The 27,658-nt window shown below is 45.1% G+C and overlaps 1 protein-coding gene across 3 annotated transcripts in view; it reads left to right on the top strand.

Moving 5' to 3' along the window:
• The window catches only part of LOC138521948 (uncharacterized), a 334,921-nt gene that overhangs the window by 99,259 nt on the left and 208,004 nt on the right, over positions 1–27,658 (top strand). Inside the window, exon 1 of one of the 3 annotated variants that reach the window (XM_069635122.1) lies at positions 6,944–7,006. The exons of 1 other annotated variant lie outside the window; for it this stretch is intronic. The gene's annotated coding sequence lies outside the window, so the exon portion shown is untranslated. Of the gene's footprint in view, positions 1–6,943; positions 7,007–7,061; positions 7,150–27,658 lie in introns of those variants that run through there. One more of the 3 variants, XM_069635124.1, reaches the window with a different exon arrangement.

Raw genomic sequence — 27,658 nt, 5'->3', positions numbered from 1 at the left:
ACCTGCACTGAACAGAAATCGAATCCTAACCTTAATTAATGATATTCCATCATTAGCAGATTTGTCCTGTCCTGATATCAAAAGGGTCGATTTTATTCACCTGTATTGTTACGATCATGTTCGGGTAGTTTTCCACTCACAACTCGTTTTTCATAAACTCTTATCTGAATTGGACCAATTAAATAGAAGGGGCTTTGATGTATTGATTTTCACTGATGGGTCAAAGATCTCATCTGAAAATGAAATAAATGACAACTCCAGGCCTCTCTATCCGGGTGGGTCTTTTCAAACAAGGGCTACAGATCATGTGCCAGAACAGGAAACAAGTTGGAGATGGTTGGCATTAAGCCTAAGAGACTCGATCTCCAAACTCCAATCACTAAAAAAAAATCTTTAGGAACACAGAAACATCTCTCCTTAGTATGCTGGAATTCGAGAGGGCATTCTTATTTATCATCTTCGAATGAACTATGTTGTAAACTAAAATCAAAACACATAATATGTATTCAAGAATCATGGATGATGAATAGGGAACAAATGGACGGATTTGAATGTGTACATTTATTGGCTACTAAAGGTCCTATTGGCCGCCTGTCTGGAGGTATTATTACAGCAATAAAGCTTAAATGTGGGATTATGATCAAAGAGACATATAGAGAGTTCCCGCATGCTCTGGGAACTTTATTGGAAATCTGTGATTCCCCTTTATTGTCTCATATTCTTTTATGGAATATATAATGGACTCCAGGATGTGATCTATACACGCTTCTCCTAAATATAGAGTCAACACTGGTGGACTGTGCAGTACGCTTTCCGGGAGTCCAAGTGATGTTAATGGGTGATCTAAACACGAATATGTTATGTTTGATGTCAGACACTAAAGATGCCCACATAGTGCCAGCTAAGTATTTGATCAGACTTCGGAGTATATGGTCAAGATGTGCATATCGGATAAGACATCTGATGCGAGAATCTGGAACTGGTTCTTTAAATCATGGGGCCTAAGATCAGTACACCAACAACTTAGAACTGAGGCAAAATATACAACCTGGTCTGCGGGGGATAAGGTTTCCGCGATTGATTACATATATGCCTCAGAAATGCTCCTTAACCTAGTAATACACTTTGAAATAAGTATGACTTTGATGAGTGATCATGGTATGCTGGAACTGGATTTGATGGTTGTTAGAGGAAGTGAGGCCCATGAAAAAATGCAAATTGATGTTCTTCCTAATCAAAGGGGGAACAGGATAATTTGGCATGAGGGAAATGTTGAAGCGTGTAATACATCCTTAAGAAATTTTTTTTCCATGACTAGTCATACAGAGAAATGTGTAAGCTTGTCGCATGCAAATGTGGGGAACTTTTTTAAAAATCTGATTGACACATCTGTGAAAAAACCAAGGTCAACAATTGTAATTAAACCACACATACATAAACACTACACAATAGTCATGCAGGCCAAGACCCTCCTACGTAGACACTTAAGAAAATTAAAATCCTTGCAAATTTCCGATTCTGCATTACAGGATGGTGGGAGACATTTAAAACAACAATATAAAAATTGGATAAGAGGCTATAAATGTAAATTATATCAAACTGATAATGAAAACATGCTAGCTGCCTTAAACCATAACTCGGCACGCCAATTTTGGCAATTGGTCAACAAAAATCCTCCTATGAACATGGAAGGCTCCCTAAATCCAATTAATGAACATGTCTGGGTGAAACATATATCTAATCTATATGCAAAGGGTGAATTAGGCTCATTCAAGACAGAAACCTTAAAACATTTAAAAACAGCTGCATGGAAATGTGACTTCTCCTTCTTGAGAATAAAGGAGACAATTATGGCCTCCAGCCGGTCGAGGGCTTCAGGACCTAATGGTATATCCAATCAGTTAATGAAAGGGGATCCCGACACTTGGGCAACAGCGTTGGAAATTTTATTCAAAGATATCGGGCGCACTAAATCTATCCCACTAACGTGGAAAATGTCATTCATTGTGTCAATATACAAAAAGGGCGATAGACTCACACCCTCCAACTATAGGCCTATTGCGCTTTTAGACTCGGACTCTAAAATCTTTGCTGGTTTGATATTGCACCAAATAGATGAATGGATATCTGACAAATCTATTTTGTGCTCACAGCAATGTGGTTTTAGAAAAAACTGTGGTACGTTGGCAGGAGGCCTTCTTATAAATCTCCTACAAGAGATAGGCTGGAAAAAGAATGCTCCGCCAGTATATATTGCCAGTATGGATCTGTCTCTGGCGTTTAATCTAGTGAATCGAGGACATCTTTGGGGCAAACTGCAAAGATTGGGTATGCTGATAGAGATCTTGGCTATCTTAATTCATCTACATGATGGCTCGAGTGATCAGATCAGATTAAACAACGCCGGCCTTCTTTCAATACCAATTAACACCTTCAATGGCTTAAGGCAGGGATGCATATTTGCTCCAACCTTATACAACTTGTACACTTCGGATATCGGCCCATTTTTGCAGAAAGTAGCGTTTATACAGCCGTCTGTGGAAGGTAACAAATTAAGCTGGTGCTCCTATGCGGATGATTACCTTCTATTTGACAGGACCCCGGTAGGGTTGCAACGCATACTGGAAGCATTTTTCATTTATATGACCAAAAATGGCTTAGCGGTGAATGCCCTTAAATCAAATGTTTTATGTCTTACTCGGAAAAAAAAACTCCATAATAAAAACTGGTTTATAGATAAGACGAAATTAGAAGTCAAACATAACATAATTTACTTGGGTCTGTATGTGAGTGATACTCCGGAAAGAGCACTAACACTCAGCCATTATAAGATGAAAATAAAACATGCTGTTTACAGATGCAAATAGTTGACCAAAAATATGGGGCTTTTTCTTGCCTACCACTTGTGAAATATTACATCCTTAAGGCCATCCCGAAAATTACTTACGGTATTGAATTTCCGTTTATTCATGGCAAAATTGACTCAGATAAATTGGAATCAATCCTATTGCGGAAAATGGCATGGTGTCTTCCAAAGAGTGTGCCGTTTGTAGCAATAAGATATGAACTAGGGCTACAGTCATTAAAAAGTACCATTGAATGGAAATGCTTGTTGCTTTTTCGGAATATCGTAAGTAAGAACGGAGAGACTTTATACAATGATATGGCAACCAAGTTTATTAACGGTACGTCTAAATCTGTCTTCATGGGAAAACTGGTGGAAATTTGTAAACATCTTTTGGACAGAGTAGGGGCGTCAGTGAGTTCACTTATAAATAACCCAGACACAGTTAAACTATTACTAAGAAATGCAGACTGGGACGGCACAATGGAGAAACTGTGTCATTATAAATTGTATGGGCACATGGTATCCTTTAATAAATGTATGGGTCTTCCGGAACCGTACCTACACTCTTTTCCACAGAAAAGTTGGAGAATCTTCTCCTCACAGGAGAAATTGTTGCAGTTAGAACTAAAACATCTGAGGCAGTAGTTCTGTGTAGCCATTGTAAAATCAGTGGTTATAGAGAGACATTAAAACATCTCTTAATTGAGTGTCCTGCGCTGAGTCAGAAAAGGGAGCTTTATTTTCAGCGCTTTGTCCCTGTTGCCTCAAAAGTAGATTTGGAGCTATTATGGAAGCGTATGCTCTTTGACAACAAAATACCTTTACAAATGCCGGTAGTACGTTTTTCAAAAGTAGAATGTGAACTATTGTAATTCTGTATTAATTGCTAATAGTTTGTTTTAAAAGAGATTATTGATTTGTCATGCCTTAGCGGTTAAAAAATCATAGTGTGTAGGTTGTGCTGCTAAGTCAATTTGTAGGATCAAAATGTATGGAAAACAATGAATTGATGTGTCTGTAAATTGTATGTTTTAACTTTTGTATACGAATTGTGTAAAGGTTTCTTTGAAGCCATATACAAATAAATAAAAAAATTAAAAAAGGAAAAAACAATCAATTACAAAAAGTACATATTTACAGAATAAAAATTAAATTTAGAACAATACTATATATATGATCATTTGAATAAATAAACATAAAATGACTGAATAGTTCAAAGTAGCATGAGTAGTATAAAATAGAAACAGGTTATTAAACGATCTTAACTGAAAATGTCTGTACATAAATTCAGTTGGGAGGCGGTTAGAAAGTTAATGGCTGCAATTCTAAGAGAATTCCAATTTGAACAAAAGATATGCTGCCAAAGGGCTTCTAAATCAACAGATTTAAAATGATTACAATATCTTCTCAAGTCGAAGGAAGGCTTATCTCTGAGTTTTGGACATTCTGTAATCAAGTGCTTCAAAGTTTCAGGTTTATTCAGGGGCTCACAGTACCCATACATGTTTTGGGTTCTATCAATGATTTTTCGTCTTGCCAAGATTTCTCTTGTTGGCCATAAATTGAGTTTTAACCACAGAACAGCATTTGCTATGAGATGGTGACGGGCATCTTAGGTTCTAATACACAATACTTTTTTTGTCTTGTCCCTATACAATGTGATTGAAGTAATTTTTGCTTAGCACAAGTTGGATTATCCCGCAACAACTCTATTGTAATATCTGTGGCGATTAACATGTTGCTGTCTGTGCTCTTCCAAGTAACCGTGAATGTGTGTTTCGCTGATCATACATGAGCTGCTATTTATTACATGCAGCAGTAGATCTGATCCGGGGGCTAGCAAAAATGTCCTGTATAGCGCACACAACTTCCATGTATACATACAATATAGCGACATTAACCCCAATTGGAATCTAATCATGGCCATCGGTACACACTGGGGTACGTTCAACAGTTGCTTCCAAAACTTTCCTTCGATTTCCAGCCCAAAAGATTCTGATGATATACTCTTGGATTCTGCACCGTACAGTGGCTCTGGGTGGCCTGCTTAAAGAAAGTCACAATTGGCTGGCATCAGTCCCGCTTGGGAGATTGCTGTGCGCATTTTATTCTTGAGGGCAAATCAGACTCTTGATCGTTTGCATTGACACCCAAATAAATCCAATCCTGTACTCGCTCACGGTCCATCATCTTAATGATTTGTTACTTTCGAGTTTTGGTACAGCACATGTTCTCCTGCTTTCTCCCTCCCCTTCCTTTTTTCTTTTATTATTTCCCATTTTGTATTCTTGCTCAGCATTTTCACATTAACACTCCTTTTGGTCATTTTCTTTCCTCTCTGTGCTATTTTCTTAGTTTCTGTTTATAGTGCTGAACTGGCCCCATGAAGTAGCAAAGCACTTTACGTAGCGCCAGGTAAGAGGGTGCACTCACGAGTTGTGCGCATTACAGATGCACACTTTACAGTGCTTGGGGAATGGTTACCAAGTTACAGACAAGGGTAATGTGTTTTGAGGGGTCCTGGGGAGAAAAGGCCAGGCTGTGGGCATTGCGTGGGAGGAGTGAAAAGGGAACTGAAGGGTTTTACGTCCTATTAAAGGGATTTATAAGGGGGTCAGGGGTTTCGTGAAGTTTTTGAGAGTTCGAGACTGCAGAATGCAGGAGCATAGCTTGAGAGAGCTTGTTGGTTTTTGGTCGTTCCTGTGGTGTCTTCTGGGTCTGAAAGAGCGCTGCATTTGAGCTGTGGGTGCTACATATGTGTCTGTTGAGGGGCGGTTTTCTTTTTTTCTTGCTCCTTCCTCGTTCCTGTCTCGCGTCCCTTCCTCTGTTATTCTTCGTTCTTTCCTCTCTGCCTGCTAGCCTCCTGCCCTTTATGTCTTTACCTCTTTTTCTGCTCGTTTCCTCCGGTCTCTCTATGGTCGCTACACATGTTTTGTCGTCCACAAGCTTATCACTCCCCTCTTACCGTCTACTGGTCCTCCTTCTTCTTTCTCTATTACTCTTTTCTTCCATCGATTATTTCCTCTACCTACGTTCTCTTTGTATGCTCTCCTTTCTCGCCAGTCCCTCTCTTCTTGTCCCTTCTTCGTTTGCCTTTTTCTTCTCCCTTCTTCTGCTTTCACTTGTCTTTGTGCCTTCTTTTTTCTCCCACTCTTTCTCTTGTATCTCTGTTCGGTCGTCTTGCTCCGTCTCTTTTTCCTCTTACTGTCACTATTACTTCATCTTTTTCCCACTCTCTTTTCCTCTTTCCCTTTCTTCCGCATCTCTGTCCCTTCTGGTTCTTGACTTTTTCCGCTCCCCCTTTCTTCTCTGTCACTTTGGCCTTCTCTCAGTCTCCCTTTCCTATTCCCGTCTCTATTCCTTCATCTTTCTTTCTCTCACTCTTTCTCTTCTTCCGTTTCTCCCCTTATCTCCATGGGTTCATCTTTCGGCCACTAACTTGTCCTCTTCCCCTTTCTTCTTCTGCCTGTTCCTTCTTTCTCCTACTCTCTTTTCCCTTTCCCATTTCTTCCTGCCTATGTTCCTTCTTCCTTTTCCCACTCTTTTCCTCTTCCCCTTCCTCCTTCTTTCTCCTACTCTTTTTCCTCTTCCCCTTTCCTCCTCTAGCTCGTATCCTAGTCCTCCTTTGTTCCCTGATTCTTTCTTCTTCTATTTCTTCCTCTCTCTTTCCTTTCATTGTTTTTTTCACTCGCCTGTTTCCCCCTTTCTTTCTTTCCTGTCGCTCACCAATTCTCAGGCATCTTCTTTTCTGTCTAAGAGTTGTTATCCCCTCTTTTTCTTCTCTCATTTATCATTTAGTCGCATTTTCGTTTCTGACCCCCGCTGTGTGAGTCCTTCTTCTGTTAAATTCATTTGCATGTCCTTTGCAAATGGCAAATAAAGAGTTGAACGGAACGGTCTGTTCTTTTGGTATTTCCTGGAAAGAGTTGGGTGCTGCTGCTGCTGGCAGGTGTTGCTGTATTTACTCTTTTCTGGAATGGCCAATACGCAGTTAGCATATTTTTTCCTAAGCACCTTTTCTCTTTGCTCTCTCCACCCTGCCATGACGTCACTCACACTGAATGCAGTCTGTATTAGCCCTTTTCCAACACACTGTAAAAACCTGGACTGGAGAGATGCACATAATGACCTGGAGTGTCTCTCGGGGGTAAATGAAAGGTGCTATTATTATTACTCAACTCATTTCTTCACTGTCCATTTCCGGCTGTGATGCCACCTGACGCCTTCTGGTCATACCATCAGTTCTGAGGGGCATTGGAAAAGTGGCGGCTGGTGAATGTGCACGCTCATGGCTCTGTAAGGTAAAGGAGGTGGGGCTTCTTAGGGGCGAGAGATGGACAGGCAGGCCGTGCTCATCTGTGTATAACCATGAATAACCGGTTATACAATAACTGGGTGAGCTTTGTTTCGTACACTGGATCTTTATATTTTCCAGAAGGGCGTTGTCCAGTGATTGTGTTGTTGGGTGTTAGAGGCTATTTGGGTGTGACAGTCGTTTTCTGAGAATGACGGGTGTTTTAGGAGGGTGGTTTGGTAGTCATCTAGTTGTGTGTAGTGGGGGGGTATGGTAGAGAAGGGAAATCGTTGGTAGGATTATGGTGGTCTCGGGATATTATTGAGCTAATGTTTTGTTTTCTTTTGTGGGGGGTTCACCTTAGCATAGGCGTGCAGATGTTGGGTGTCATTAAGGTGGGTGTATGCAGTTAAAGAGGGTTCCCAATCGTTAAATTGTTAGAAACCTGTGGATCTACCTTATCCCTGTGAGTTGAATAACCATGTGTTTAGTGGTTTCCTGAAGGTTCGGTGGTATTCCGTCACGCTGATTTCCTTTTAGAATCGAGTTCCATAGTTTTGCTATGAAAATGGAAAAGATGGTTCCAGTGAAAAGATACACTTAGTATCTCGGGACGGGCACTGGATTGGCTGTCCTCTTCCCTCACTAACCTCTCTTCCCAAGTCATCCTGGGCACCTTCTCCTCTCCTACTTCCCTCTCCACCTGTGGTGTCCTCCAGGGTTCTATACTCTCCCCTTGGATCTTTAACATCTACTTGCTCTCCTTGCACGCCTTATTTGCTCCTTCTCATCCAACCTCCTGTGTTACGCAGATGACACACAGCTCTTCTTCAGACTCCCTGCTGACCCTCTTGCACCCCCCATCATCCCTGACTGCCTATCTGCCATCCAGTCCTGATGCGACTCCAATGATCTCTGCCTCAACGCCTGTAAAACTGAGATCCTTACCAATGGGACCCCTGCTCCCTCTTTCTTCCCCTCACTCTGGCCTTCCTCCTTGGGCTCTCCCCCTCCTCCTTCAATTGAAGCGAGACACTTTGGATCATCTTCGACTCCTTTCTCTCCTCCCTCACATTCAGGACATTGCTAAGAAGTCCCACTTTCAGCCCTTCCTTCTCAAAGGAATTGTACCTTTTCTCACTTTCCCCCAGAGGCTCAATGTGACCCAAACCCTAGTTCTCTCTAGACTTGACTACTGCAATAGCCTCCTCCTGAATCTTCCTTCCTCCACTCTTCGACCCCTTCCGCTTATCCAGAATAGGCAAGCAAGACTTATCCTTGGCCTTAAGCCCAGGGAATGCATCTCTCCTGCTCTACAAAGTCTTCACTGGCTCTCGGTTGCTGCTCAGATTAAATTCAAATCCCTCTGCATCATCCACAAGGCTGTCTGGGCCCGGGGACCACACTATCTTCAACTTTATCTCACTAAATACTCTCCCTCTAGACCACTTCACTCCTCTGGCACCAACACTTTGTGTATAAAGCGTTTTTTTTCCAAAAAGAGGGCATGGGGGGCTCACTTTCATCTGTAGGCTCCCTCGTTTGGAATAGCCTCCCCCTGCGCCTTAAGCAGGACATTCTAAAATTCCGGAAGCCCCTTAAGACTTTCCTCTTTTCCTCCTCCTTCCCTCCTTCTCTCGTCTGCTAATCCCACAGTTGCTGAATCAGTGTTCTTGGCACTTATGCATCTTTGGGGCCTTGACCTCCCAAACCAATTCTTCTCAGCTCCTATCTATCCACAGCACTTTAGATCTGCAGACCCTGTGCTCTGGAGACTCGCACTTACTCCTCCTGCGGCCCAGGCTGTGCAGCACTCAACATTCCTAGCACTTCGTCCATGGCTCACCCATGAGCTCAGACTCCTCAGCACTTACCTACTCTTCCCTCTTCCTTTCTGCACTTGCACGTTCGGAATACTCACATGGCATAGTAGGTTTGTCACTCTTCCTCTTCCCCCTCTGCTCTTAATATTGTGTTGTATTGTATTTACCACCCTCCCTCCCTGCCATGTGGGTGCTTTGAAACAGTATTTTCTTATTGTATATAATCGCCTAACAAGCAAACAATAAATCAAATCAAATCTGAGTTAAGTTTTCTCATAGTGCCCTGTTTCTATTTGGAGGTCGGTGCTAGATCTTAAGGTTCTTCTGGGTATGTGTCGGGGATTTTTGCTTGAAGGAATTCGGCTTGTTGCCTGTGTAGTGATCTGTGGAAAATGCAGAAGGCTTTGAAATTAATTCATTTCTTGACTGGTAGCCAATGTAAACGTCTCTGACCTGGGGTGATGTGGCTTCTTCTATGTAGTCTTATCAGCATTCGTGTTGCTGTGTTTTGGATGCGTTGCAGTTTTTTGATGAGGTGTTTGGGCATTCATGGGTAGAGACTATCGGCGTAGTCTATTCTTTATAATGCCAAGGATGTGATAGCAAGGGTTCAGTGTGGGAAGTTGAGGTAAGGTAGGATCCCTCTTATTAGTCTAAGGTGAAAGAAAAATGTGTTTGATATTGCATTGACCTGTGGTTCCTGGGTGACAGCGCTATCCATCAGTATTCCCAGGTTTTTAATCACATTTGAGGATTTAGGTGGGGTTCTGTGGCCGGTCAAAAGAAAGAGTCATACACAAGGAGGACATGTTACTTTGGTTTTTAATGAAATTATACCAGAAATGCATATCTTTCCCTATTTCCAGAGGGATCTCTCTACCTCTCTAAATTAACTACAGGTGCTTGTCTACTGTCAGGAATTCAAAAGTAATAGTCGTCAGTCCCAAACCTAATTCTACCTGACACTACCACTACTAAGAATAACTCAAGTATAGGCCAAAATAAAGTCTTTCTTCTCCTGGTCATTCTCCAAAGAGGCTTCCTCTTTGTATGGGCGCCTTATAGGCTCTCCTGGTTGCTGTACCAATGCCTTTCTATTAGAATATAGATCACCCACAGTTATTTGAGTCTACTAGTCTCTTGATATTTGTTTCATGAGTTTGTATCAGCATAAGAGTCACTTGTCCCAGTTATATGCAGGTCTCTATTTAAAGAGACATTTCTTGTTTCTTGTTTTCTTTCCAGATTGTCAGTAGTCCCACATAAGGATGAGAGATTAGTCTTTACAGCAGGCAGACGCATGTAGGCTGATAGGGTATTGGGCTTAGGGAGCTCCTCATCGGAAAGGGAGCCCTGGTCCCTTAAGATGGAGTCACTACCCTTGAGGTCCCACTTTCCCATACCCCTAGGGAGTGTCTTGCAGAGTGTGCTCACCTCTCTCGCCTCAAAGGGGGTGGCTCCCCTTTGGGGAGAAAGGGGGAAAACCCTTGATTGGTCACATACCCTTCACTTCAGGGTGATGGCTGCTAAAAAAAGTCTAAATTTCCTTTTCAATGTTCCACAGTAAAACAAAAAGGTTGTAGGTCCAGAAACCCCCTCATTACCCTCGGGTTCGTGTCTTCCCTGAGGCTCATCCAAGTTAACAGTGAGTGGTTGGAAATCATCCTAAACCTCCTCCCAGTTAGGTAGTATCAAAGATATAGAATTGCCCACTTGATTGAGAGAGCCTTGAGTTTCACAGTGGCATATGCTTTTTCTTGGATAGAGTTCCCTGCTGGTGTAGCGTACAGGCTGCTCAATACCATCATACTACAGGGATACACCTGCTCCCAACGCCACTTTAGAAGCGCCCGTCTGCAGCAGGAACATTTAGTCGAAATCGTGCATTTAAAGAACTGGCTCCTGACAGAGGATGGTTTTCAGGCCCTGAAAACTAACTTGGTCTTCTCTGTTCCTCTTGAATTTCTGGGTTTGGGAGATAATTTTTCAGTCAAATTGACTGCCAGAGTTGATTAGTTTAGGATAAACCTCCTGTAGGTACAGGTTAATCCCAGGAAAGCTCAAAGCTCTCTTTTTGTTTTAGGTGTTCCTGTTGGTTGTACTGCCTTCACTTTCTCCACCTGGGGTTGGATGAGACCTTTTCCTACGAATTACCAAGATACTTTATGGCCGACTGGGCTAGATGGCACTTTCATGGGTTGGCTCTCAATCCTGCTTTTTTGAGGTCACAGGCGAACGAGTACAGATGGTATACATGCTTTGGCCAGATGTTACTGTGATTGACTATGTCGTAGCGATAGGCACCACTGAAAGTAGTATATGGTTTTAGTACCCTGTCCATAACCCGTTGAAAGGTGGCAGGTGCTCCATGTAATCCAAAGGGAAGGACCTTGAATTGAAAAAGGACTTGAGGTGTCAAAAAGGCTGTCTTTTTCCCTATCCGCTGGATTCAATGGAACTTGCCAATATCCTTTTGTCGGATCCAATGCAGCTATGCATTTGGCTGAGCCCAATTTTTCTATTAAATCATTGATCTGTGGCATAGGGTATTTGTCGAAAATGGAAACGGAAATTAAATTAACTTTTCTAAAATCGATGCAGAATTGCCAAGAGTGGGCAAGCTTATCCACTAGTACAATAGGGGAGCACCAACGACTCGGTGGGCTCGATGATATCTGCCTTCAGCATCTTCTCTATTTCCTGTTAAATGGTTTTGCTTCTCGCCTCTGGGATTTTGTAAGGATTTAGGTTTATAGTCTTCCCTGATGGTGTTCAGACATAGTGGAAGAAATAGGCGACTACCTGTTTGTTTTGAAAACACCTCAGGGAATTCAGCCAGTAGGTCGCTGAGATCTTTCTGTTGGGAAGGAGCCAACTTCGGGGAAATTAATGTATTTTCCATTTTCTGAGTCAGTAAGAAGGGCTGCCAATTAACTGCAGTTGTCTCACTAGGGTTCACCTTCCATTTTTGATTAAGTTAATATGGTAGATCTGCTTTTTCTGCCGTCTGTCTGGTTGGGATATTAAACAACTAAAGGGACCTTTTTTCCCTAGAACTTCATATGTTCCATACCACTGGCAGATCTTTTTAATTTTCACTTGTGGGGAGGAGAAAGAGGACTAATTGACCCACAAAAATAGACCTGGCCACAGCGTGTTTATTATAGACTGCCTTTTGAAATATTTGGGCTTGTCCTATGTGTTGTTTCACAATTTCTCTCATGGCCGCCATATGGGTTCTCAATTTTGTGCCGTGTACGAAATTGATAACATTACTTCTTCTCTCTCTTCCCATGTCTTCTTTAGCATGTCTAGAATGTCTCGAGGTTCCTTCCCATAAAGAAGCTCAGATGGGGAATATCCCTGGGATGCCTAAGGGGTCTTCGGGAATGCAAATAAAGCCCATGGAATCATCATATCCTAATTCGTTTCATCAGTTTCAACCAGTTTGCACAATATTCTTTTTAAGATCTGATTCAAACTAGGGACCAACCTGTTGGTCTCAGGATGATAGACTGAAGTTCTTAGGGGTTTGATGTTTAATTACTCATTTGCCTCTTGCATCAGACAGGACATGAAGATAGTGTCTTGGTTGGTAAGGATCTCCTTCGGAAATCCCACTCTAGAAAGAAAGGGTATCAGATGTTTTAGAATTTGCTAGATGGTGTTAGTACGAAGTGGAAATGCCTCAGGATATCGGATGGAATAATACACTATCACCAGAATGTATTTGTTTCCTAACATAGATGTTTCAAGCGGGCCCACAATGTCCATCGCTATTCTAGAGAAAGGGACCTCGATAATTGGCAAGGTTTGTAAGTGTGCTATCGGGAGAGGCATTGCTGCAGTCATTTGGAAGATGTTGCAAGCCAAGACATAGTTATTAATGTCTGCAAGCATTCCAGGCCAGCAGAACATTGGAACTACCTGGCTCTGAGCGTTTCCCACCCTTTGGTGAAAGTTCATCGGATGGGAATGGGCTAGCTGTAACACAGATGTTCTATGGCTCCAGGGAATGACTGTGTTCAGTGTGAGCCATCCATCTCTATACCCACCCCCTGATACAATAAACCTTGTTTTAATGAAGAAAAAAGGTCTGGCCTGGCTGCGCCCATTTTCTTCAATGGCCACCATAACAAAAGCCTCTGTGAGGACTTGGTAATTTCTTTGTGTAAAAGCCAAATTGTGAAGGGGAATAACCTCCTCCACCGCTTCTTGGTAGGTTTCGTTTAAGAGAATATCTGCTTCTCCAAAACCCTACGAGTGCCTCTTGGTCTCTCTTATTTCCTCCACTTCTTGGGATCTCGGAAACAAGATGCATTCTAGAATCCCTTGGGCTATTTTCTCCCTCTCATTAACGGTGTAGGGATTGTTTCCGTGATTGTGTATTTGGATTTCAACATCTCCCCTGAAGTCAGGATCTATTACCCCCATGACATCTAGGCCCCATCTCCAGGCTAGCCCTGAAATGAAGGTAATCAAATATAGGTACCTGCGGTAGAGAGTGAGGGAGTCCTGTAGCTATAAACCTTCTCTCATTTGACGGAATCATAATTTCTCTTACACTATGCAAATCAAAGCCTATGGACTGTTCAGTAGCTACAGTAGGGTTTTAGCCCTTGGCGTTAACTTCATAGGCAGTACGGGTCCCCAACTTCTATCAGTCGGTTGACATCCCACTGCCGACGCCATATGTGGCGGGTCAGAAGAAGGATTCAGGCACAACGAGAACATGTTAGTTTGGTGTTTAATGAAATTGGATCACCCTACCTATCTAAATTAACTAAAGGTGCTTGTCTACTGTCAGGAAGTCAAACGTAATTGTCCTCAGTCCCAAACCTAATTCTACCCGACGCCATCACCATTAGGAATAATTCAAATATAGTCCAAAAGAATGTCTTTCTTCTCCTGGTCATTCTCCAAAGAGGCTTCATCTTTCTATCACCGTCTTATCTCTTCACCTGGTTGATGTACCAATGCCTTTGTATTAGAATAGAGATTTTCCAAAGTTATTTGGATCTACTAGTCTCTTGATATTTGCGTCATGAGTTTGTGTAGCTCTTCATATATGCTTACGTCTTTTGAACTCTCCTTCCTAACTACGTGTTTCTTGAGATATCGCCAGAGTCTCTGGTTTTTACTCAGACAGCACTTGTATCCTTGTGATTCAATCTTTCCACTAATCACTTTGACCTTGTTTAAATCACTAGTCACCCTCTCTGGGTTTCATGACACTATATTGTCTCTTTTAAGGCCTTGTTCTCTTGGCCGCCTTGGTTCTTCAAATCTCCTTCTCTGGAGATTTACCCTTTCTTTCTAGGGTATTTCTTTCCACATTTTACCTACTTCCCAACCATCCTTGTTTGTCACACTCTGTATGGCTTTGTCTTTTTTCCAATGTTCCTTTACTGCTTGACATTCCAAATTACGTTTTCGAGAGTCCTTTTCCTTGCTTGAGCAGCCTCCTGCCTCTCCCTGATACCTTTTCCTTGTAGGAGAACGTTGCGGGGCTTGGCACGCTTTCGGTTACTCGGCTTGTCCTTTTCTCAGCTTGGTCTTGTGCTTTATTGTAGAAGGCCCTCCCGGAGCTCTGCACACTGTCGGGTACTTGGTTCCTCAGTGGCACTTTTCAGTGCCTGCAGCAGAATCCCTCTTCTTCCAGCACACTCTCTGGTGCTTGGGTTCTCGGAGGCCGTCTGCGTAAATGGCCGGTAGGAAGCCGACAACGCTCCCAACACCTGGGGTTTCGCTTTGTTGGCTGGGCCTCTTGTCCAGTAAGTTGTCAATGTGCTCACACCACCAGCTTGTATGGGTGGCATCTTCCCATATCAGCAACAGTTCTGGCGTTGCTGCATTCATCAGATTTCCAGCCTCTCTCTCCTCGGCTACTTGCTACTCCTGAAGTTGTGGGTTCTGCGGCTTCGTTCTGCTCTGCCTCTGGCAAGCATCAACATGTCATCAACATGTCAGGAGGCTTCCCCTGCGTATCCTGCTCTCTCTCAGCATCCGATTCACTCTTCCCAGTTATATGCATGTCTCTATTTAAGCAGGCATTTCCTTTTCTCTGTATTGCTGTTTTCTTTCCAGATTGTCAGTAGCCCACCATAAGGATGACAGATTAGTCTTTATAGCAGGAAGGTCCATATAGGCTGATCATCGGAAAGTGAGTCCTGGTCCCCATATAGGCGGGGGCCACTTCTGTTGAGGTCCCTCTTGCCTATACCCCTAGGGAGGGTCTTGCAGAGGCAGCTCACCTCCCGAGCCTCAAAGGGGGTGGCTTCACCTTGGGGAGAAGGGGCAAATACACTTGATTTGTCACAGTTCCCATACTCAGGGTCCAGACAAGAGTTGTTTGTGTTGGTTTGTTGTCTCTAGGGGTTATCATTATTTTCGTTATGGTTGGGTTTAGTTTAAGATTGTTATTTGTCAATCAGATGTTTATATCAGTGAGTCATTTATGGAGGGTGTTGTTGGGGTCATTGTTGGTAGTCATCTTGAAAATGAGCTGAGTTTTGGCTACATAATTGTAGAAGGACAGTCCATGAGTTTTTATGAGCTTCATTAGAAGGGCCATGTCGATGTTGAATACCACAGTGTGAAATGACAAGACTGACTGCACCTAAATGCCATTCTAGCCACATAAGACATACATTACTCACCGTAATTGTATTTCGGATAGTTTTATCTTCTAGTGGAATTTGCAGAGTATTGCATGTTTTTTTTCGAAGATCGAAAGGGACGTCGACATGGGCGTGACTCTAACGCTATCCCTAACGTGATGTGTAGTGTACCCAAAATCCTTCATGCGTCGAGGTCCCACTGGTCGTTTTTGTTCTGCCATGAAGGAGCCTTACAGAGATGTGAGTGAGTACAGAAGAAAGTAGGTGTAAGATTTCTATGTTCCTTCTTCTCCAAGAGGGGAGGAAGGTTGGACGCATGTGTATCTAAGCAGATACAACCATCAAAAATACGATTACGCTGAGTAATGTATGTCTTCTGATGTTTGTGAATCTGCTTAGATCACATGTTGTGCATAGATTAATGAGCAATACCTGAAGATGGTGGTGGGAAGTGTGAAGGAACAGCAGCAAAGAGATGTGTTAATACTGCCTGCCCCATCTGAAAATCAGACTTAGAGTGTTTGTGTCTAAGCAGTAGTGATGTGTGAAAGTATAAACGCAACTCCACGTTTCTGCTTTGCAAATTATTCTAGAGGAACATTTGCAATGAATGCTGTGGTAGCCCGTATGTCCCAAGTAGAGTGTGCTCTAGGTATAGCATAAAGGGCAGATCTCTTTTGACGAGAGAGTAACACAGCATGGTGCAATTTACAATCCACTTGGAAATAGCTGACTTGGGGACAGGGTCCCCTTCTCTACCAGCTGCCACAGGGACAAAGGATTGGTTAGTTTTTCTTAGTGGCTTGGTCTTTTCAAGTTAGTATATTACTGCTCTTCTTACATCCAGTGTATGGAGGCTTCTTTCGGCCAAGATAGTGGGGTTTTGAAAGAAAGTTGGAAGTTTGATTGATTGGGTTACATGGAATGTCAAGATGAATTGCTCCATGTAATAAAGTGGCAGCGAAAATGGGCGTTTTCAAAGAAATCGCAGCAAAAAGGCTGTGGTGGAGCCCCCGCAATGCATGTAGGTCCCCCGCAACCCCCAGTCCCATTATACTGCACAAGGGGGTCGGGGGACTCCGCTGCAACCCCCGCTCCCCTTGTGTGGTATAATGGACACACTTTTATCGGGTCACACCACAGCCTTTTTGCTGCGATTTATTGTAAAAACAGCAATTTTTTGGCCACCTTATTACTGGATACTGATGAATTTAGGCCCAAAACATGAGTGAGAGTGCAAAACCACCTTTTCTTTGTGAATAGTTAGAAATGGGTCCTGAACTGAGAGGGCCTGCAGTTCACTTACCCTCCTTATTGAGGTGATGGCCACTAGGAAGCAAGATGAGAACCTTAAGGCTAGCCTTGTGCATGGGTTCAAAAGGAGGTCCCATTTATCTTGTGAGGACAACATTCACATCCTTTTGGGAGTGTTGAGTTTGAGTGGGGGTTACAACAATCAACTTGTTATGTTCGGCGACCAGTTTTCTTATTTTTCCTTGTGGATAGTGTCGCATGTGTGAGTAACACAGAGGTCAACACCCCACCTCCGATAAGTAACACAATGTTAGGTCCTCACTAATAAGCTGCACCACAGTTTAATCTTGGTTTCAAAGCTGTTTATTTTAAACAGAATATTTCTACTCCTTTAGAAGTTGCCCACTGATGACACGTGTTTCAGCACTCTAGTTGCCTTTTTTCAAATTAGGGTGCTACTTTGCACAACCTTTTGTATTACTTCCAATGCGTGTATTGTTCATTCTTATGTTTGCTGCCAATATTACGGGTTAATCCCACCAACCGAACATATGGTCCCTCATTTAGCATTGGCTCTCTGGATGGTCCCATTTGGGAGTGGGTTGGAAATAGGGGGTTGAAGACTTAACCCCTTCCATAAAGGCTTTAAAGAAAGGAATCTTCTACCTTGAAACCTTGCTTTGGGATGTGGTATACGTAGAGAGAGCGGCCAGGTGGACCTTTACGGTATTGAAAACAAGTCCTGAGTCTAATAGGTTTGTTAGGTACAGGACAACATCTTTGGTGGAGCAGTCAATGGGAATGACGTTACGTTCTTAGCATTGCACCAGATAGCAAAGTGTTTCCACTTATTGGAATAGCAATGCCTAGTGTTGGGTTTTCGTGCTTCTTTGAGTATGTCCATACATCTCTGAGGGAGTTGGAGGTGTCCAAACTCAACTCAATGACTTCAGGAGCCAGGCAGCTAAATTGAGTGTCTGGGGGCACGGGTGCAGCGTTTTCCCTTGGTCTTGCGATAGCATGTTGTTCCTGGGGGGGGGGTGAGATTGACATCCTCAGGGTCCACAGGGGTGCCACCAGGATCCTTATGACTGGTTCCTGGTGCATGTTGTGCAATAGCCTACTGAGAAGGGGGAATCAGGAGGATAAGCGTAGGCAAATCTCCCAGACCATGATATCCAGAGACCATTCCCTTTGGAGCGCTTCTGTGGGTACCTGGAGGCGTGATATAGGCTTTGGGCATACTACCGAGTCACGAACAGGACGATGTCTGGAAAGCCCCATTCTGTAAAGACGTTGAGTAGAATTTGCTCTTGCAAGCACCAATCGTGCTCTACGGGTAGGTTGAAGTCTCGGCTGTGCACGTCAGCCACAAGATTGAGTTCCCCTGTGGAACATGTTGTGCTTGAGTGCCCATTTCCAGATGTTCTGGGATAGCTTGAATAGCCCTAGAGAATTAGTGCCTCCCTGTTTGTTCAGGGATGGCCATGGTGCTGTCTGTAAGGACAAGAACTGTTTTCCCCTGAAGTTGAACTTGAAAGGATTTCAGTGCTTTGAACACTACAAGCAGTTCCAGCAGATTGATGTGATTGAATGCTACTGATGGCGGCCATACAGTGTGCACTGTCTGTTGAAGGAGGTGAGCTCCCCACCCTGACAGAGAGGCGTCTGTGGTGAGAGTGCCTCTACTGCGGGGGTGGTGAAGGTTTTCCCCTGCAGAAGGTTTTTCTTTGACCACCACTGCAGAGACAGAGCGAGGGCTGTCAAGACAACCACTAGATCGTCCCACTGGCTGCTGTCCTGACACCATTGGCTCAAGAGCCACTTCTGCATGTGGCACATGCGTAAACGAGTGTGAGGAACTAGGAAGATGCAGGAAGCCATCATCCCTGGCAACTGCATGGCCTTGCGAACGGTTACCCGGTGACTGGCTACATATTGAGGGATTTGGAACAGCATGTTTTGAACCCTCTGGTTGAGGGCAAGATGAACCCGTCTTTGTCCGAATCAGGGCTCCCAGAAACTGTTTGACTTGGCTGGGGACCAGACTTGACTTCTTCTCATTGATCGAGAATCCTAGATCAAATAGGAGATCTACTGTCTTCTGGGTATTTCCCAGGCATGTTCTGTACGAGTCTCCGGTTATGAGCCAGTCGTCAAGGTAAGGGTACACAGGGATGGACTCTCTGCGCAGGAAAGCTGCTGCTACCGCTAGTACTTTTGTAAAAATCCTGAGGGCTGAGGCAATGCCGAAGGGGAGAACCTTGAACTGATAGTGTGTGTACTTTATCTTGAACCAGAGGTACTGTCTGTGCGCTGGCAACATTGAAAAATGAAAGTATGCATCTTTCATGTCCAATGTGGCCATGTAATCCCTCCCCACTGCAGCAACGGGGTTACTGCCTGAAGAGTTGTCATCCTGAATTTGTTTGACATATTTGTTTGCAGGGCGCAGATCTAAAACAGGGCGCATGGTTAGATCCTTTTTGGGTGCAAGGAAGCATATTGAATAAATACCCTTATTTGCCTGGAGATGAGGGACGACTTCGATGGCGCCCTTTTCCAGCAGGACCTTGACCCCCTCCAATAGTATGCACAGATGGTGTGACGACAGTCGTCTGTCCCCGGTGGGTGGTCACAGAGTGAAAGGCGGAATTTGATGCAGTACCCGTGGGCGACAGTCTTGAGTACCCACTGATCCGATGTGATCCCCTCTAATGCTTGGGTAAAAGATGTTAGATGTCCCCTGACCGGGGTAGTGTGGGAGGGGACCTGTACGGCCAAGTCACTTGGAGGCGGAGGCCAGGGGGCCTCTGCAAGCAGAGCTTCTGCCTCTACCTTCAGAGACGTCATTTAGGGGTCGCCAGAGGTGGCAACTGCGACCTCTGAGGTCTCCCCTGCGACCTCTGTGGTCACCCTTGCGACCTCTAGTAAAAAAAAGAAAAAAAATATTTTTTGTTGTTTGTTTGTAATGCAAGCTCATGGGCTGTGGCCAGCACCATGTGGCTGTTTACTTTTGGGTGGCTGGCTTTATTGTTAAAGCCCCTTAAAAAAAATAAGAAAAATAAGAACCGGAGTGCCACAAGTCTAACACTTTCAGCACTGATCCTAAATAAGAAAGTTTAGGAATACCAAATAATGTGTCTTTCTGGAATTCTATACAATAATTGCTAGACTCATTAAAGGTTTATTTCAGGCACCCTGCAGGGGGTGAGTCACTGATTTAGTCTGTTCTTTAACGCCTCAACATAGCCTTTCATCCTTCTGAGGTCGATAAATGAGTACCAACACAGGATGGGTGATATTGGGTGTATATTTTTTCTATATAAAGCGCTTACGTGTAAGTGCTATATAATAACACATCATTATCATTTGGTCATGGACGTCTGCTTGCATTCACAGTGATTTGGTAATATGGGCCTATACACATTAACAATACATATGGCGATCCATTCTTGTATGAAATGTACATCACATTATAGTGATATGGTAACCATATTTTTTGTAGTGTACAATGCTATGTGATAGCACTTCCTGTTTTGTCAATGGGTGAAAGGTCGCGTTCCATCGCATCCCGTGATATCACTTCGGGGTGGGGTGAAATGACATCACTTCCTGTGATGTCACCAGGGGCCGAGGGTTGTGTGATGTAACTTCAGCTACCCCTGGCATTTTGGTGAAATGACGTCCATCTACCTTTTCCCAAATTAAATCCTTTGTTGAGTGGACTGGAAACCACTGGGGGAGCCGTGTCCGGAGGTCCAGTTGGTGCCCCCTAAACCATATTGTCCTTGAGAAGAGCGGGAGAATGATTGCCCGCGAAAAGGCTGGTGGGTGTTGAAATAGCCATGCTGGATGAAGGGCCTGGCTGATATTTGATTGAGTGATTTAAAAAGGTTGTGCTCTTTCTTGGTAGTCTCAAAAGCCTCATCAACTGATTTCCCAAAAAGGTTGGCCTCCTCCACTGGCGTGTTGATTAGGGAGGCTTGGGTTGCTGGTTTAAAGCCTGCATTTGTTTAGCCAGGCGTGTCATTTGGGAAGAGTCCCGTGGGCAAGGGCGCGCCCTGCAGTTTCAGCATAGTCTAAGGTATTTAAAAAAATATTTTGGGTCACTTGTCGTCCTTCCGTAACCATGGCCAAAGGTGGGTGCGAGTGGGTTCTGGGACTTCTTGGAGGCCCTCCTGGATGAGACCGCACTGAACGTCACTATAGACGGTAGTAGAGGTGGTGACACGCTTGCCATGGGCGTGCAGTTTCTTGCAGTTTTTGCCGGGAGGGGATTCCGACGAGGACAGTGGTATCCCAGCCCTATTCCGTGTAGTGGTGATGACTAGTGAGTCCAAGATGGCAAGGCCCCTGATGTACAACAAGTCTGAAAGAGCCAGACTGAACATTTTCTACACACAGGGATTAACTGCACATGTGAGCGATGGTGTGAACAATGAGGGGACCAGATGATTTTTGATTGAGTTCAACAAAGGGATGGCTTGGCTGACCGGAGTCTTTTCCTTAAGGGTATTTTCCACAAAGTCCGAATCAGGGACGGCTTCTTGTGTGTTAATTTGAAAATTGTCAGCAGCCTTCTTTAAGAGGTTATTGAACATCATCTGGTCATCAATAGGCGAGTCTCTGGTCTGAGGAATAGGAGGAGCATCTAGAAAAATATTTACTGGGTCAGAGTCATGAGGGGAGTGGTATGCCACGTGCCCTAGTCATCTACAGGGTTCCAATCAGGGTCCTGATAGGTAGGATCTTAGGTGTCTAGGCCAGAGTCTTGGGCAAAAAAAATGTCTTGACTAGGGTCACCTGGGTATCCATAAACACATCCACCTGGGGGTCCTGATGGGATTCAACCAGATGTGAGAATTGAGCACCTGGTGAGTAGAGCCTCTGCGATTTAAGAGGGACAGGACAGGGGTCAACATCCCTATGCCATTGCAAAAGATCATAGAATTGGGCTGTAAAATGTATGAACTCAGCCATTTTATTCATACAGGCCTCAAACTTGTCCCTGGTCCACTCAGAGGAGTCGGAAGGATCAGGAGGGGGGAGGGGCCATGCAGGAGGGACTGAGTCCTGGTGCAGGGCTTCAGAAAGAGGAGAAAGAGGATTAGAGGCCAAAGAATAGTCCTCAGACAAAGGAGAGCCTATCTTGGGGCCCAAAATGTGCAAAACAGTCTTGGAAAGCTTCTCCTGAAGCTTTGGGTGTGTTTTCAACAAGTGGATCTGTCTGTATGCATCATTCAATGCTGCCGTGTCTTTCGACGACACTGCGGCTTTCGACGACTCCCATGTTGGAGGCCGTAGATTTAGTGGATGTGCCCGCTACAGACGAGGATTTACTGCTATGCGCAGGCCGCAGGGGCGCGTGAGCAGAGGGTGTTGAACAGCAAGGTCCCGCAGGCACAGAAACCTTCCTCGACGGCCCTGCTGAGGGAAGGCTAGAGGTTGTGTGCTTTGGAGCAGATGGTGCGTGTGTGTCTTTGTCGCCGGGATGTGACTCCCTCATGACACTGTCGGTGGCATGCTCGTCGGGCTGGGAATAGACACAGTGGAGCGCAAAGGCTCCACGGTAGGTCGACGGCCTCCAAATCAGACCTGCGGCTGCCGATAGAGACTCTCGGCTTGAATAGCATAGGTCACCCACTATTTCATATGCCCGCGGGCTTTCGGCGCGTTATAAGCACATACATAAACATACGCCTGTCTTTCAGAGTCTTGGGCCGAAAGAGCTTACAGGCTTTTCAGTCAAGCTCATCGTGATCACGAGGTGGACACTGATTGCATCAGCGATGGGTGTCTTTCCCAGGGAATTCGCAGTTGCAAGACAGGCAAAATATAAAGGGCACCCTCCCCATAGCAGAGGGAAATCGCAGCCAGACCAAAGGAAAGGAGACAAGGGGTAAAGAAAAGGCATTCTCAAAGCCAGGACACAACCACATCTGGTCCAACTGCGGATGAATAGGTGGGTCAGAGTGTGGATGACAGCCTGCAATCAGAGCAGGCCACTGCAAGCACGGGTGCCAAGGAATATGAGGGTGCCTCCCTTGCGTCTAGCCACCTACATTCCCCCATCTGCCAATTTTCACCTGAGCCCTCCTCCCTGTGCAGCCTCTACCCACTGCACACATCACCATCCCACCGTGATTCCCTCTGTGCCCTGCGCTATGTGGAGGACTCATCTTATGAGCATGCCAAGAATACTCGCCATCAACGACAGCATGAAGAACATGACCAGGGCCAATCATCACGGACAGTGGTTGCCCCCACACTTCAGGCCACCTGGGACCGTCTGGCACAGAGGCAGGCGGAAATGCATCCCATTGCTCAGGAACACTTGAGGTATGCTGAAGCAATGCGTAACTGCATCCGTGGGGCTTTGAGAAGGATGTTAAAGTCAATTGACCATCTCTGCAGGAGCACAGTGACATGCAGTGCCAGCCTGTGCCTCACAAGCCAGAGGGTGCAGGAGCTGGTTGAACAAATGTCCTCATCAGATGAGACCGTGGCCAGAGCCATACATCTCAGCATGGACCATCTAGAGGGGAGCGTGCAGGGGCGCTTACAGTCCGCTACCCTTACTGAGGGGTCATTGGCGAGCACCCTGCCCAGGGACACACAACAGCGAGTCTCAAATGCTGCCAGGCCTGCGGACAATGGGGACAAGCGCAAGTGCTAATGGGAGAAGTTCTTGGCGTTGGGGATGGTGTGGGAGTTGGGAATGGAGGTGGGAGTTGGGAATGGAGGTGGGAGTTGGTGATGGGGTGGGAGTTGTTGTTGGGGATAGGGGTGGGAGTTGTTGTTGGGGATGGGAGTTGGGAATGGCGGTGGGGGTGGGAGTTGTTGTTGGGGATGGGGGTTGGTGTTGGGGATGGGGTCACCTTGTTGCCAGTAATAAACACACTTGAACCTTTATCAGTTTGACGGTTTTCATTTGATGCAATTTTGACATATGCATTCATTGCATGTATGAGTTAGAAATCATTATAAATCAGCTCCTTGCTTACTATCCTGCCTTCCCTTACTTCCCCACGTTTGGGCTGTGGTGCCCTGTTCCCTCCTCCCGTTTCTTCCTCATCAGAGCTAGGGGGGATTTTCAACATTCCTGCATATGCACATGCTGTGCAGCATGGCACAGACCACTACGATTGTCCCTACTTTCTTGGGGCTGTACATCAGTGCACCGCCTGTGTGATGCAGGCACCAGAACCTGGATTTCAGAAGGCCAAATGTCAGCTCAATGCATGCTCTAGTTCTCCTCTGCTCTTCATTATATGCTGTCTCCTGTGGCGTATTAGGGTTTCTCACATGGGTCATTAGCCATGGCAACTACGGGTATCCAGCGTCACCTGCAAAACATGAATGGACTGTGTGAGACAGGGTGGTGCGAGGGGCTCTGGAACAAGTCAATGGTCCTGACGTGTATGCCCCTATGTGCATGACTCAGTTGATGGGTACGGTGCACCTTGTGTGCATCGGGGCTGATGGGACATGGGCTACATGGCTCCCTTGCATCATTCATACACATTGTGGGAGTAGGTAGTCATGTGGAGTCTGTCACTGATGTGACATTGGCAATGCACTGTTCAACAATGGTGTGGCAGTACGCCATGTAGGGTACATGGCAATGCTTACATGGGTTGTACATTGGTCTGATTGCGTGGTGCTGCCTTGTACGCAGCTGGGTGCTGTTGCGGAGAATCAGTGAATCATGTGTGGCCCCAGGATATCGACCCCAGCAGTGACTGATGGTGAGGTCGACATCGCAGGTCATCTGCGATTTCATCGAGGTGATCTTGTTTCCGGTATGCTTGTTCTGTTGCCTGGGGTGGTACCAACGCCACATGGGTGCAATCCTATGCCGCAATGGTGTTGGGGAAATGGGATGTATGCACCTGTGCCTGGGTGATGGGCATGGAGATGTGCAGATGTGTGTGCGTCATTAGAGCATCCATGACTTGGTCCAGCACCTTGGAGAATGTGGGCTGGGACATGCCATGTAGTGTCCCTACTGTATGCTGGAAGGCATCGGTGCCACAGAAATGTAGGACTGCCACCAGCTTCAGCAGGCGGGTTGGGGGCGTGGCTGTCCTGATGAAAATGACACTCTACAGTTGTGCCTGTGTCAGGATGAGCAGGTCGGCGATGGTTGGACGGTCCAGTCTGTATAAGGTGACTAATTGCTTGTCTGTGAGTGTCTATGGGGATGGATGGACACGTGGTATGGTTGCCCTTCGCAGGATGCGTCTCCTACGCCTTGGTTGCGCCTGTCTCATTCCCTGCTGTGGTTCAGCATGCTGCTGTAGCTCGATGTAGAGTAGCAGGTTGGGAAGTCCGGAATCTACGTCTGCTTGTGGCTGCATGTTGCTAGGATGGGTGCTGGGGTGGGTGTGGGCCTTTTATACTCTACCTCAGTGGATCAGGTGCACCTGGGCCTTAATTTGTGACACCTATATGCATTTACCTCCACCTTTTTTGTGACGGAAGTTGTGCTTTGTTTTTGGAGGAATTATCTTTGATATTTGGAGGTAATTCCGCTGTTTTTGTAATCTTGTAGTAATGGGTTTTTGTTATTTGGTGGTGATTCCGTCAGCGGAGTTAACCTTGGCGCTGTTTCTGCAGATTTACAGCTGGAGGTAATTCCACCAAAGGTAATTCTGCTGGTGGAATTACCACAGATTTATGTGTCACTCGTAATTTGGCCTAGGGGTAAAGTTGGCAGTAATGGTGTACCGCCAATTTTACCACTTACTGCCAAACTCGTAATGAGGCCCATTGTTGCTTTGGCTTGCTCTGTCAGTAGAGTCGTAATACAAGCAGATCTCTCAGGGTACACCATAAGGGATAACTGCAAAACCTATAAAAAAACACACTTAGGACCTCATTATACATGTTTCTATACTTGCTTTGCTAATACTGCTAAACTGAATTACTGAATTACTGTTGCTGGCAGTGAGGATGGTAGTTGACTGCCTGATTATGGGTGTTTATAACTACCCTTGCTGAAGTCCAATAGGACCTCTTTGGGGACTGGCAGTATTGCTGCATGCAATACCAGCCCCATTTCCGTGACTGTGAGTGGAGATAAACACAGGGATTGCAAAATCTACTAGCCCATTCACATTGGCAAGGAGACTATATGAAGGTTGAGCACTATTTGCATGGTACTCAACCTTGCTGGCTAGTATGGGGAGGGTTGACACGTATTTCCCATTTACTGCAAACAAAATGTCACAACATAACTGGCCTTTTGGTGGCAACATTGGGCGAGTATGTAAACTAAGGAACTCGCCCTGCAGGTGTAGTGGGATTTTTAAGAACTTGTGAGACCTGGGTAATACCTCCACTCGCAAGCAGGCATTTATTTGCCCATGGGTCGCAAAACCCATAACCAGTCACAGTAATATTAATGCTTGTAGGAATAGTAACGGTGCTTGGAAATACTGCCTGTTTTACCATTACTGTCATATTGATTGAGGGTGTTAGAATTTCTCACCCTCAACCTAGTTGCTTGCATTCCTCCACCCTGTACTCTTTCCATCACCCAATTCTATTAACCCGTTCCTTGCACTCCCAACATTGCTGCTGTTGTGTTCGGTGAGCAGGTTCTCTGGAAATTGTTACCTGTAAATTACTCCATTGTCCTTTTGAGGTAGGCCAGGGCCATATTAATCCCTAAACTCATCAATGCGCAGGTAAATGCTAGCACTGTCTGCAAAGTGCCACATGTTTTGCCCATGTAAAACTGGGATTTCTGCTCAAATGCGCATTTCGAATGGATTGTGTCCTCCCACATTTTCCTCATCTTATTATAAATCCTTACCTTCAGCTTTGCTGCTTCGGTAAAAATGTTTTCTCTCCACCAGAGGGCGTTCCACTCGAGGCTGCGGCGTCCATGTCCCTCGGTGGCATCCATCGAACGCTGACGTCATCCTGCTGTATAAATGCCTCAAGCCGCGCCCGTTGGCCTCAGTTCTGTTTTTCCGTTTGTTTTGGATTGAGGAAACAGTGCTTCACTTCGTAGAAATGTCGTCTTCATCTAATTCTTCCACGCCAAAGACTGGATTAAAAAAATGTCAGAAATGTGGGTGGAAGATGTCACTGACTGATCCCCATCGGAATTGCCTCTGGTGCCTCGGTTCCGACCACCGTATAGACGAGTGCGGTTCCTGTCAATCGATGACCCATAAGGCCTTAAAGGAACGGAGAGGTAAACTGGCGGTGGGGGAGGAGTCCTCAAAGTTTTCTTCGAGGGGGAGAAAAGACTCGGCTGAGTCTTCCTTAAAACATCACAAAAAATCTAGGTCGAGGAGTAGATCCAGGAAGTCCTCTTCTTCCTCAAAAAAGGTGAAGAAAAGACGACACCGGTCTCCCTCTTCCTCGACATCATCTGAGGAAGTTATTACATATCCGTCGAAACATGATTCCCCAAAAAAGTGTGAAGCCTTCAGAACATCTATGCTGAAGATTTTTGAGAATGCAGCCCAGACCCCCTCAAAAAAGTCTAGCATTGGCCATGCCCCAGGTCATACAAAAAGTGATAGGGGAAGATCTAAGACAAGAAAATCCGACAAAAAAAAAAAATCGGCGAGGGTGTCGTCTAGGGAATCTTCCCCGACGCCTCATAAAAAATGCCTACCGGTGCAAAAATCGGGGGTAGAACTCAAAAGAATGGCGTCAGATACTCATACGCCATCAAAACCCTTGTCTAAAACTTCCTCGAAGCCTCTATCGAAGGCGGTCGAGCACAGGGTGTCGATAAACCATTCCAAAAAGGTTACGTCGAGTGCACAGTCAATGGTGTCGAAGTCTCCTTCGA

Source organism: Ambystoma mexicanum, chromosome 13 (genome assembly GCF_040938575.1).
Source record: "Ambystoma mexicanum isolate Mex_15411 chromosome 13, UKY_AmexF1_1, whole genome shotgun sequence".
NCBI lineage: Eukaryota > Metazoa > Chordata > Amphibia > Caudata > Ambystomatidae > Ambystoma > Ambystoma mexicanum.
The sequence above is the reverse complement of the archived record's forward strand: the minus strand, read 5'-3'. Positions and strand labels throughout refer to the sequence as shown.